We start from the raw sequence: 12,657 nt of genomic DNA on the forward strand, positions 1-12,657 counted from the left end.
ATCTTTAAATTCATTAAGCATTTCGTCAGAGAGACTTAAAGTTGCATTAATGCTTTCAATTAATTAATTTAAGCAATTGATTTTTGTTTTACGAGGAGTGTTGATAAATGTTAAATTTTCAATATAATTCTTTGCGTCTTATAAGAATTTATACACTGCACATTCTTTTTGTAAGGTCTTTTGGTAGGGGTTGGCAGAATGCAATGATTTACTATTTAGGCAATCAAATATTTTATTGAATTTATCAAAAATATATGCAGTTTCTTCTGCGTCAGAGGTCAAATTATTTTTATTAAATATAGATGACTGCGAGTCAATTCGGTACAGCTCTGTCAAAACTCCCTAATTGGCACAATTGTCACCACCATCTTTTAAACGATATTTCAATAAATTATAACGAATCGATTTGAATATGTGAGGGATATCAAAGAAACAAAATATTTTTTTTTATCATTCACAGTTTCAAAAATAAAGAAGGGATTATTTTTACAAATACCGAGTTTTCTATTAAGGGCTTGGTTTGTTGGGTTTTGATCACAAACTAATGCTCTTAAAAAAAGTAATGTTTATTTTAATTACATTGGTAACCTCTTTTTTATAGTTCAACTACTGTAACTATTTCTCTCTGTAATTTATTTTAGTTAAATAAACTTTTTTAAACTCAACAGGTTATGGGCCCAGAGCTTGCACTCGCCCTGTGTTTTTTTTTTATAAAGTCTTTTTACTGCAATTTTTTTTTTAAAAACAATATATACTCCCGTTTAGTTTTTTTTTCTTCACGTGCTTTTTTACTAAAGTGTTACGTTTTTTGGTTTAAATTTTTTGAAAGTTTTTTTTTACGAAATAATATTAAAAAAAATACTGAAATAATGGCATCGGAAGGTGAAATCAAAATTGAAAAACTAATGGACAGTTCGCAATGGCTTACGAGGAAATTCCAAATGGTTCAAATTCTGGAGGCTGGTGATATGTATGCAGTGGTGACTGGGGCTGAACTACCGCTGGAAGAAAAAAATTAGTATGGCAAAATTAGTATGCACGTCACTAGGTAAACAATCTTTGTTGCAAATACTTCATTGTGTGACTGCAAAAGAAATGTGGGATAGACTAAAAAGTGTGTATGAACAAACGTCAAGATCTAACGTCTTATTTTTGCAGCAGAAGTATTATAGTTATATTAAAGATCCGGAGGACGACATTGCAACCTTTTTATCCAAACTAATGGAAAAAGTGCTGCATCTTCGTGATCAAGGCGAATGTATATCTGATTCAATGATAATTACGGAGGTATTAATGTCTTTACCAGCAGAATACAATCACTTTTATAGCGCATGGGAGTCGGTGCGAGCTGAGGACCAGAATCTTAACACCTTGAGAGCACGGCTTATGGCAGAAGAAATAAGAATGGGTGCTCAGGAAACACAAAAATCAGAAGCTCTCTTAGCAAAACGACAATACCGACCAGCAAATAAAGGGCAACAAAATAAAGCTGTGAAAACAACGACCAGGAGTCAAGGGTGCTTTAAGTGTGGTGACAAAGGCCATTTCAAACGTAATTGTCCACAAATTAAAAAGGTTGAACCAAATGCAAATCATTGCAGAAGCTATGAAGCTTTAATGTGTAGTACAAATGCAAGCTGCAGTGGAAATAATTGGGTTCTTGACTCAGGAGCACCGGATCATATGTGTCATATAAAGGAGGGGTTTGAAAGTTTGAGAAACCACAATGATATCGTCAGGGTTGGCGATGGACGTGCTATTAAAGCGGCAGGTGAAGGAAATATTGGCGTTTTGGTTAGTGAAGGTCATAAATGGGTGCAGAAAGTACTGAAAGATGTGCTTTATGTTCCAGGCATCCAATATAATTTATTTTCATCAAGAAAGGCACTAGATCGTGGTTATAAATTCCATTCTGACAGTAGTACTTGTAAATTTGTCAGAGGAGACGGAAGTACTGTTGCAGTGGGAGTTCGAAGAGGAAAGTTATTTAATATGCTGATTAAGGTTCCGGAAGGCATCATGTTAAATGTAGCAGTCGCCGACAATTTACCTTTGCAAATATGGCATGAAAGAATGGGTCACCAAAATGCAACACATGTGAAGAAAATTCTGAATAAAAACAATATTGGCTTTGTGGAAAGGAATTTACATGCGAGGGATGCATTTTAGGTAAGCAGCATAGAAGCAGTTTTAAATCACGTCAAGTGAGGTCAACAAGCTGCGGGGAACTGTGTTTCGCAGATGTGTGTGGTCCATTGCAAGTAAAATCTATCGGTGGTGCCAGGTATTTCTTATTAATTAAAGATGACTATTCTCATTTTCGTTCTGTTTATTTCTTGAAAGAGAAATCTGAAGTTCCAAATGCCATTAAAAGTTTCTTGATGCATGTGGAGAAAGTTGATCAACAAAAAATAAAGCTCATGCGTACGGATAATGGATTGGAATTTATTAATGATGAATTGCTCAAAATATTTGCATAATTTGGTGTAAGGCATGAAAGGACGGTGCCGTATACTCCGCAGCAGAATGGCTGTGCTGAACGTGAGATGCAAACGATAATGGAGCTAGGGCGTACAATGATTTATGATAATGACATGGATCTGAAATTTTGGGCAGAGGCAGTGAATACCGCAGTTTACGTATTAAATCGTACAGGTACTAGTACGGTGAACGAGTAAATACCATATGCGTTGTGGTATGGACAACAGGCGAATATAAGTCATCTCCGCAGTTTTGGTGAAGAAGTTTATGTGCACATACCTAAAGAAAAATGACGCAAACTGGATGCAAAAGCCTGGAAAGGTATTTTTGTTGGTTATGCAGACAACAGTAAAGCTTTAAGGGTGTGGAACACTAACTCGCAAAAAATAGAAATTTCGTGCGGTATTCAATTTTTACCTGTCACAGCAACTCTCAAAGTTCAGTCATCTCTAGAATATAATTCGTAAAATCACAGCTCAGAACGTGAATCAAAATCTGATAAAAAACTTCATGGATATGAAGAAGTGGAAAAAGGTAATGATAATGAGATATCGGAGGACAATGTATTTTATGATGCCCTCAACAATGATGACAAGAACAACCACAATAAGAGCTGCATTGCCAATCGTCTTCGAAGTAAAACTGGTTCGGAACATATTGCAGCCCTTATGATAAGCGAGGAGCCTAAATCTTTTGAAGAAGCGATGCAGGTAAATGATCGCGCAAAATGGCAAGCAGCAATGAATGACGAGTACGAGTCATTACTTCTATACGTTGTATTTTGGCTACGGCAGCAACACGTAAGATGGCTCTTATGCAATTCGATGTTAAGACAGCATTCTTAAATGGTAGTTTAGAAGAAAACATTTACATGCAGTAACCAATGGCTTACGATGACGGCAGTGGACGTGTATGTAAGCTGGTGAAAAGTTTATATGGGCTGAAGCAAGCATCAAGATGCTGGAATAAAAAATTTACTACAATTCTTCAAAGTTTTGGGTTGCAAGTATCGGAGCATGATCCTTGTGTTTTTATCAGCAATAGTGATGATGGTTCTATAATTATGGCTATATACATTGATAATGGTCTAGTAGCTGCAACAAATAGTTAACTTATAACTAATTTGATGGCTCAGTTGGAAGTAGCGTTCAAAATAAAAATTTTTGAGGCAAAGTATTTTTTGGGGATTAAAATTAATCAAAAGGCTGATGTATCAATTTACATTGGTCAGGAAGCTTATACTAAAAAGATAATTGCTAAATATAAACTGCAAAATTCTCCTATTGTAGCTACACCTGTAGACAGCGCAAGCAATTTGAGTAATTTTATATCTGATGCAGAAGTCAATTTTCTATATAGGGAAGCGGTTGGCAGTCTTATGTATTTAGCAGTAGCTACAAGACCAGATATAGGTTTTGCTGTATCTAACGTAAGTCGATATCTTGAGAAGCCAGCAACAGCGCACATTAATGCAGTCAAAAGGATAATCAAATATTTAAATGGCACGACTGGCATAGGAATCTGCTACCAGAGTAACAGCAAACTTAATCTGCGTGATTACCGTGATGCTGACTATGCAGGTGATGTGCAAACTCGAAGATCTACCTCAGGTTTCCTTTTTATGGTAGATAAAGGTATAATAAGCTGGTGTTCTGAGCGTCAGAAGTGCGTTTCTTTATCAACAACTGAAGCAGAATACATTGCAGCAGCTAGCGCAGCAAAGGAATTAATTTGGGTCAAGCGTTTTTGGTCTGATCTTGGGAATCCTGAGCAGATAGAGTTCTGCATTGATAACCAATTCGTCTAGTAAAAAATCCTGAATTTCACAAAAGGACAAAACACATTGATGTACGTTATCATTTCATTAGAAATGCATACAATGAAAATGCTTTCGAATTAAAATATGTGGCATCTGGTGATCAGCTTGCAGACGGGCTTACTAAAGCACTTCCGAAAGAAAAATTTGCATTTTTTTGAAATCAGATTGGTTTAAAACAACTCTCTAGTATCCTAATGTAACTAAAAAGTGGGAGTATTGAAAAAAAGTAATGTTTATTTTAATTACATTGGTAACCCCTTTTTTATAGTTCAACTACTGTAAGTATTTCTCTCTGTAATTTATTTTAGTTAAATAAACTTTTTTAAACTCAACATTTATATATCATTATTTTCAATGTATTAACGGGAATACATTTTGCAGATACAGAATAGTTCAACACTTGTTTCCAATGACCACATAGACTTCTTGTCATAAATACGCAAATATTTTTTCCTCCTGGAATTTTTTCCATAATCAACAAATCCATCAATTTTGTCGAACTTAGCATTATATTTTAAATCTCTTTTAATAGCGATTTCATCGAATATTAACATTACTTGTCGAGATTTTTAGTCAAAATTACCTGCATTTATACTTTTTTTTATATTTATAAATACTTCCTCCTTTACTCCTGGAGGTAAACTAGCAATTGGAAGCCAATTGTAAATGGAACTTGGTGAAGGCAAAGCAAATCTTAACGTATCTCTCATAAAATTATAGGTAGCAGCAGATTTGAAAAAAATTAATTCCGCCACGTATTTTTCAATATCACTGTACACCTTTTACTTATTTTTTAAAATCATTTTACAAAAATTTTTTGCATAAGCTGAAGCGTGTGATATAAAATCTATAATTTGATAGACGTATTGAATTAGTTGAGGAAAATTTAATTTTTTGTCTTTTTTCTTTGAATTCTCAATCTTTCCATTCATGGCTTTATTCATGGTCTAACAAATTGTTTGCGCATAACAGTTAATTTTTCAATTTTTTTTTAAATCCCGGTTTTGTTTTCTATAATAATTTAAATTTTTCTCACGTTTATGGCAAGAGCTGCAAACGGGCTCAATTGCTGCACTAACACATAACGGTTCTTTGTCGCACTAATATAATTCTTCACCCGTTATGGAATTGTGGGTTTCATCCAGTTCCAAGGAGTGAATAGCATGACAAAAAAGTCATATTTTTTCAATTACTTATTTTTGAAAATGCAGTTCACATATTAATGGTTTTTTTAGAGACATAATATGATCATATGACCAATGACATGCACTTATCCACTGTTTATACTTTTTTGTGCCTTGTTTTGCAAAATTAAAAAACTTCAGGCCTTTCTTTGTTATATTACTACAAGAAGTTATACAGCAAATACGCTTATAAGGTGACATTTCTAACAATAAGTTTATATGTTGAAATAACACAAATCGAAAAATGTTAAAAATTAAACCTTAAAAAAACTACTCTTATGATTAAGTATTAATTAAAATCTAAAATTGGACCGCACACTATAATTACTCCGCGAAATAAAATCAAAATAACTTCTATTAAAATCTCTGCAAGCAACAATTTTACAATTTCTTGTCCTCCTACCAAAAACAATACGCAAATACATATGTATGTACATATGTATATATATCATTATCATTGCTATTAGAATCGAGTTAAATATAAGGAGAATGACAAAATTATGCTTAAGAATTTTTTTGGACTACAGCTATAACCAAAAAAAAAATAAACAGCATTACTTGTTTTGATGCATGTTTATTATTTCATTTCATATCAATATTCGGCTCCAAGTTAATAGCATTTTTGTTGTTTATTAAAATGAAGCAAAAACTCTTGTCTCTATACGCATATTGAAAACAAAAAGAAGAAAATAAACGATATTAACAATAACAATATTTATACAAGTTAATTTGTTTTTGCATAAAATATCAAATCATTATCAACATTCCTTTGTACATTGTGACCGAAAAGTTTTCGGAAATTCTCATTTAAAATTCGCGCGCTGTATATTTTTCGATATTTTAAGTATGTAGTTTGGCAGCAATTAAGGACAATTACTATGCCAAAAATGAGCGCGATCTGTCAGACAGTTCGTTTACGGCAGCTGTTTAAACCAGTTCACCTCAGTAGTGCGTTGCGAAAAAAACAATGGAAAAAAATATTGAACAAAGAGTTTGCATCAAATTTTGTGTTTCGAACGAAATTTCGTGTGCAGAATCTTTGCGAATGCTACAAAAGGCTTATGGGGAATCAGTTTTATCGAAAACTCAAGTTTATGAGTGGTACAAAGCCTTTCAGGACGGTCGTACGACCGTCGAAGACATGCCGCGTTCTGGACGACCTTCGACCTCTACCACCGACGAAAACATTGAAAAGGCAAAGGAAATCGTGTTCCAAAATCCTCATGTGAGTGTTAGAGAGATAGCACGAGAGCTAGGCATCGGTCGTGAGATGGCTCGTTTGATTTTGGTGGACAATTTGTGTATGGATAACGCACGGATTGTTCCGATTCACCTCAACGAGCCAACATTATCAACGATTTTAAGGCCAAAAATTCAATAAATACCATCGAACAGCCACCGTATTCACCTGATCTTGCACCGTGTGACTTTTTCCTGTTTCCCAAACTCAAATTACCACTCAGAGGAACGCGTTTTGAATCCATAGAAGACGTAAAACAGAATTCGCAGAGGGAACTCAAAGCCATACCGGAAAGCGCCTATTAAAATAAATGTTTGATGATTGGAAGAAACGTTTGCATGTGTAGCTTCTAATGGAGGCATAATTTTGAAGGAGATAAAATAAATATTGATGAAGATTAAGAATTTTGCGTTTTATTTAAAATTTCCGGAAACCTTTCGGTCACAATGTAAAAGAATGTTGCTAAAAATATTAATTTAAGCAATTCAACAAAACAGCTTTGGTATTTTCAACATGTATCAAAAGCTTTACCAATTTTTTGGATGCTGAACAAAAGTTCAATTATAGTGTTTGGAAAAATGAGTACATTTTTGCTATAGGCGATTTCATATCTACTTATACATTGCCTTTGAATTAAGAGTAATTAATTATAGACTAAATACGATATATTTATTTCAATTTTTTTAAATATTGGCTGCAAATTGTTTATTGTAAATTAACGAGTCAATAATAGCATTAGTTTAAAGTACTGTACTGTACTTATACTTATTTTCACTTTGGTTATCACTTTGGTTTCTAAAAAAGTCAACAGAAACTTATTTTAGAAACATTCTATTTTATTATTTACTAGTAACCCCAGGTAGACGTTGTCCTGCCATAGATTGACTTCTTTTTTTAGTAAACTGTATTTTGTTTAGACCGCCTGTTAAATCACGGTTTTTAGTGATCCTACATGGTGATAAATTTGCCCTTGTACTTTAAATGTTGGCATATAATTTGCGCATACAATATTCGTTGCTCCAAACGATGTCATTTGGAAGCATGAATTGTACTTGCGTATATTTTTCAAAAAATTTTTTGATTGACTTGTTTCACCTGATACTGAAGTTAATAATGGTTCAGGTGGTGGACCTGCACAGCACATACCTGGTGTTTCACTACAATACGTACACTTTTTATCCTTTTTCACAATAAATACTCTTGGATGAAGACTGTAATTGTAAAGGGGATTGTAATTGAAATCACATAAATTCAAATCAGCATGTATCGTCCGTCCTGTCTGTGTACTGCGAATTCGATTACTTTGCTGCTTTGGTAGCCGCTGTTCACTCGTTTCCAATGATCGAGGAAGAGCAGTGTGAACTCGATCTCTTTCTTGCCTAGCCTGTTTCTGCTCACTTGTTTCTAACGATCGTTCTTCTCTTCTCCTTTTTACTTGATTTGTAGTTCGACCAATGGCACTTCGCTTTGGTAGCATAATTAATATATTAATTTAAAATTAATAATTTAAAATATTTTAAATTTTAATTTAATTTGTGAAATCTTCCTTTTATTTAGCAATTACGGTATCATAAAATTATTATATTTATTTACAATAAAAAATTTTGAAGAAAGTATTTATTTATTATATTTGAAATTTCAAATATTTGAAATATTGATGACACACAAAAATACAAAAAGAAAATCAGTATCACTCAAACTGTCAGCCTGTCAACAGTTTGAAACAGAATTTTATAAATTTATTATTTCTGTTAAAATTAGTGGATTTTTCCAATATTTTATATTATAAAAAACTTCCCGGGGGTATACCTAATAATTTCCAAAATTTTTCCGGTGATTGGATGTATGGTTTTGGAATCCATCGAGTACAGACAGACACACATTCATTTTTATATATATAGAATGGATAGATTTAAAATTGTGTATTTCTAATTAAAAATTGTCAATTTGTATTTAAGTCTCAATCCATGTATGAAGCAAATAGCAAACAAAGGAAATAAAGGTTAGGTTATACCGGCAATCTCTAGGAGATCCACTTAAGCCTATTGGCTCATAGTGTTGCCGTATATATAGGAATATCTCAGGGTTAAAAACTACCTAAAAGCTTTGGCGAAGCTTAAAATGATGTCTTGTAATTGATCAAGATCCTCAAGAAAGGGGCCTCCTAAAGTGTTAAATCGCCGCTGTGCATGAGCTAGAAAAAAACATAGTAGATGAGAAGCATTCTCATCGACGTCTTCACAGCTGCGACAGATTTGATTGAAAGGGATCTCCTAGCATGGTTCCCTAGTTTACAGTGACCTGTAAGTAAACCTACCAAGAGACTGATATCTCTACGGGACATCTCAATGAGAGTTTTGAATTTCTGTTTATCAGAATGTGGCCAGATTGCATACAGATGCCTGCATATCGTTGACTCTTCCCATCTTTTATTAAAATTTTGAGCACAGAACGAACTCAGTAACAGTTTACATGATGTTAACCAGTGACGACTGCTCTAAGGTGCGGAGGTGTGCGGTGAACACCCTAACATAATTTGCAAAATGTCAAGTAACATAGGTATATAAATTTATTAAGTATTTTCACATCAAGAATTTTTATTATTTATTACATTTTCATATATAAAAACAACAAAATATAATTGTGTATGAAAACTTAATCAATTTGCTTCTGTTAGCTGGTATACTTGTTAGTTGTGCTCATATATTAACAGCTCAAATCACAGAACATTTCTATTATATTTCATCTCTCCCCTTTGTGTGCAAAGAAGTTGGCCGCACATTCATACGTTGCATATGAACAAAATAATGTGCGTGTGCTCCCGTTCGTAATATCAGAAATAGAGATTTATATAGTAGGAATTGTATGAGAGTAATTTTCTGTTCTAAACGAATATCAACTGGATGCATACGAATCCAACATGATGATTTGCCAAAGTGGTTGCATGAGCGGCTAAAGTTTGCAGCTCATATCACCATACATTTCTATCACATTTCGTCTCTCCCCTTTTAACAGTAGCACCATCGAATTTCTGTCGCATACTGTGCGGGGTACTTGTCCGCACATTTATACGTTGCAAGTGGGTTCGATTTTGTTTGATCACTGCATAATTATTTATTATTATTTAATCCTTTTATTCCTAGGTGGAACAGAGGGCCGTAACAAATAGTTTCCATTGAACTCTATCTAATGCAAGACGTTTTGTTTCACTCCAGCTCTTTCCAGCATTTCTTAATTCGGCTTCAGTTTGTCGTTTCCAAGTGTTGCGCGGACGCCCTGGTCTTCTACTGCCTTGAGGGTTGAAATCTAAGACATTTCTTGCGATATCATCAGCGGGTTTTCTTAACGTGTGGCCAAGCCATTTGTATTTGCGCATCATTATTTCATCAGTTATAAGAGGCTGATTCGTTCTAAACCAGAGCTCATTATTGGTTATGGTTGCTGGCCAGAATACATGAAGGATGCGTCGTAGACAACGATTGACAAAGGCTTGTAGCTGTTGTGCGTCTCTTGCCGTTAGGTTCCAACTCTCACTACCATATAGTAAAGTTGATTTTACGTTTGCATTGTACAGGTGTATCTTAGTGCGTTGTGTGATGTTGGATGAACGCCAGATTTTGTTAAGGGTTCCAAACGCTTGCTTCGCTTTCGATAGCCTGTACTGTATGTCTTGCCGACTGCCGCCGTTGTTCGAAATGTAGCTTCCCAGATAGCAGAAACTTTGTACATCTTCGATGTAGGAGCCATCTAGTTGAAACTTCGTTAAGCAGTTTGAATTGAGACGCATAGACTTGGTTTTGTTGATATTGATTGACAGACCAGCTGCCAGTGCACGCTTTGCGATGTTGTTTAACGATATTTGCATCTGGGAAAAGTTATGCGTTAGTAAACAGATGTCATCAGCGTAATCGAGGTCAGTAAGTTTGTTATGAAGGCCGAATGATATGCCATGATTTGAGCTCATAGCTTCCGACATAACCACATCTAAGACTATATTAAATAGTATAGGTGAAAGAATGCAACCTTGTCGGACGCCAGACTTAATTTGGATTTGCCCGCTGAGACGCCCTTCGTGAAGTACTGAGCAGTGCGCATCAGAGTACAAGGCTTTTACTAAATTTATTAATTTACTCGGTATACCTTTACACTCTAATGCATACCAGATGGTGGTATGGAGAAGTGTATCGAATGCACGTTTAAAGTCGATAAACAGCAAGTATAGGGGAGATCGCCATTCGCTAGACTGTTCGACTATTATTCGAAGGCTGTTTATGTGGTCGGCACATGATCGATTATGCCTAAATCCTGCTTGCTCGGCTCGTAGTGTAGGCTCAGCGGCCGAAGTTAAACGTTTATGTAAGATTTGAGCAATAACTTTATAAGCTACATTTAGTAAAGTTATGCCTCTCCAGTTGGAGCATTCCATCAGGTTACCTTTCTTTGGTATATTAATAATGATGCCGTCTTTAAGATTAGGCGGTAATGACTCTTGGGACCAGAAGTTGTTGACAATTGGTTGAATAATTTGAGCAGCTGAAATTTTGTCTGCTTTGAGCAGTTCGGGGGCAATATTGTCCGGACCAGCGGACTTACCTGCTTTAAGCTGAGTTATTGCTGCCTCAATTTCACTGATGTTAGGTACATCTGTGTTTATATCGTTGCGAGCAACATGTTCGTGGTGTCTACTACATAGTTCCTGCTGAGGATAGGTGTTGTTTCCCGCTAGGAGATTTCTGTAGTGATCTTCCCAAACTTTTAGCTGATCTTCGGTAGAGTGTACTAGTTCGCCTCTGGTATTTTTTATTGGCTTTGCAATCCTGTGTTTACGTCCCACCATAGCTTTAGTGATGTTGTGTAGGTCTTTGAGCCTATGTGATTCGCTTGCTTTTTGGGCTTCTGTTGCTAAATTGTCGAGCCATCTGCGCTTATCGGCTCTAGCGCTGCGTTTAACTTTGCGGTTGGCAATACTGTAGTTGGCTTGTGCCTGCTGCTTTGTTTGGCGCGTTCTTGTCCTGTTAACCTTTTCTTTTTCTCCTTTGCGCGCTTTTATAAGATTCCATGTATGTTCGGTGATCCACGGATTATTTTGACGTTGAGGAATACCGACACTTTGTTGTGCTGCTTCAGTGAAGGCACATTTTGCTTGTTCCCAATAAGTTTCGGCTTCAAAGATTTCTTCTTCTAGTGGCAAGGGATTAGGGATTTGGGCCGATAAAAGAGATTGATAGTTATTTTGAACAGTAGGGTTGTCGAGTTTAGCGAGGTCGAACCGTTTCCTTTTGAATTGTGGCTTTCTAAAGACCGCATTTAATTTGAGTTGTATTTCACCGATTAGTAGATGGTGGTCAGAAGCCATGTCTGCACTTCTTTTATTTCTGACATCACATAATGAATGTCTCCACATTTTGCTGATGGCAATGTGGTCGATTTGATTTTCTGTTGCATTATCTGGGGAAGCCCAAGTGACTTTATGCAAATGTTTGTGCGGGAAGAGACTACCTCCTATGGTGAGGCCCATGGTGTTACATAATTCATAGAAACGCTCCCCATTATCGTTCATTGTGCCGAGAGCATGTTTACCCATCACTTGCTTTCTTCCATTGTTATCTGGCCCGATTTGTGCGTTGAAATCTCCCATGACGAGCTTTATTTCACCTCTAGGGCATTTATTTAAAACAGAGTATAGGGAGTCATAAAAATTTTCCTTGATTTGTGGGTCGGTGACTTCAGTAGGCGCGTAACACTGTATGCATGTGAGGGTTCTGGCTCGAGTTTTAAATTTTGCCAGAATTATTCGGTCGCCATGTGGTTGCCATTCTATGAGCGCTTGTTTAGCTTCTTTGGATAATAGAAAGCCTACTCCACTTTCTCTTTTTTCGCCTGTGGCCTTTCCAGAGTATTTGAGTGTAGCGCCGGAGGATGTTTTGTATTCG

This window comes from Teleopsis dalmanni, chromosome 1 (genome assembly GCF_002237135.1).
Source record: "Teleopsis dalmanni isolate 2A chromosome 1, ASM223713v2, whole genome shotgun sequence".
Lineage (NCBI taxonomy): Eukaryota > Metazoa > Arthropoda > Insecta > Diptera > Diopsidae > Teleopsis > Teleopsis dalmanni.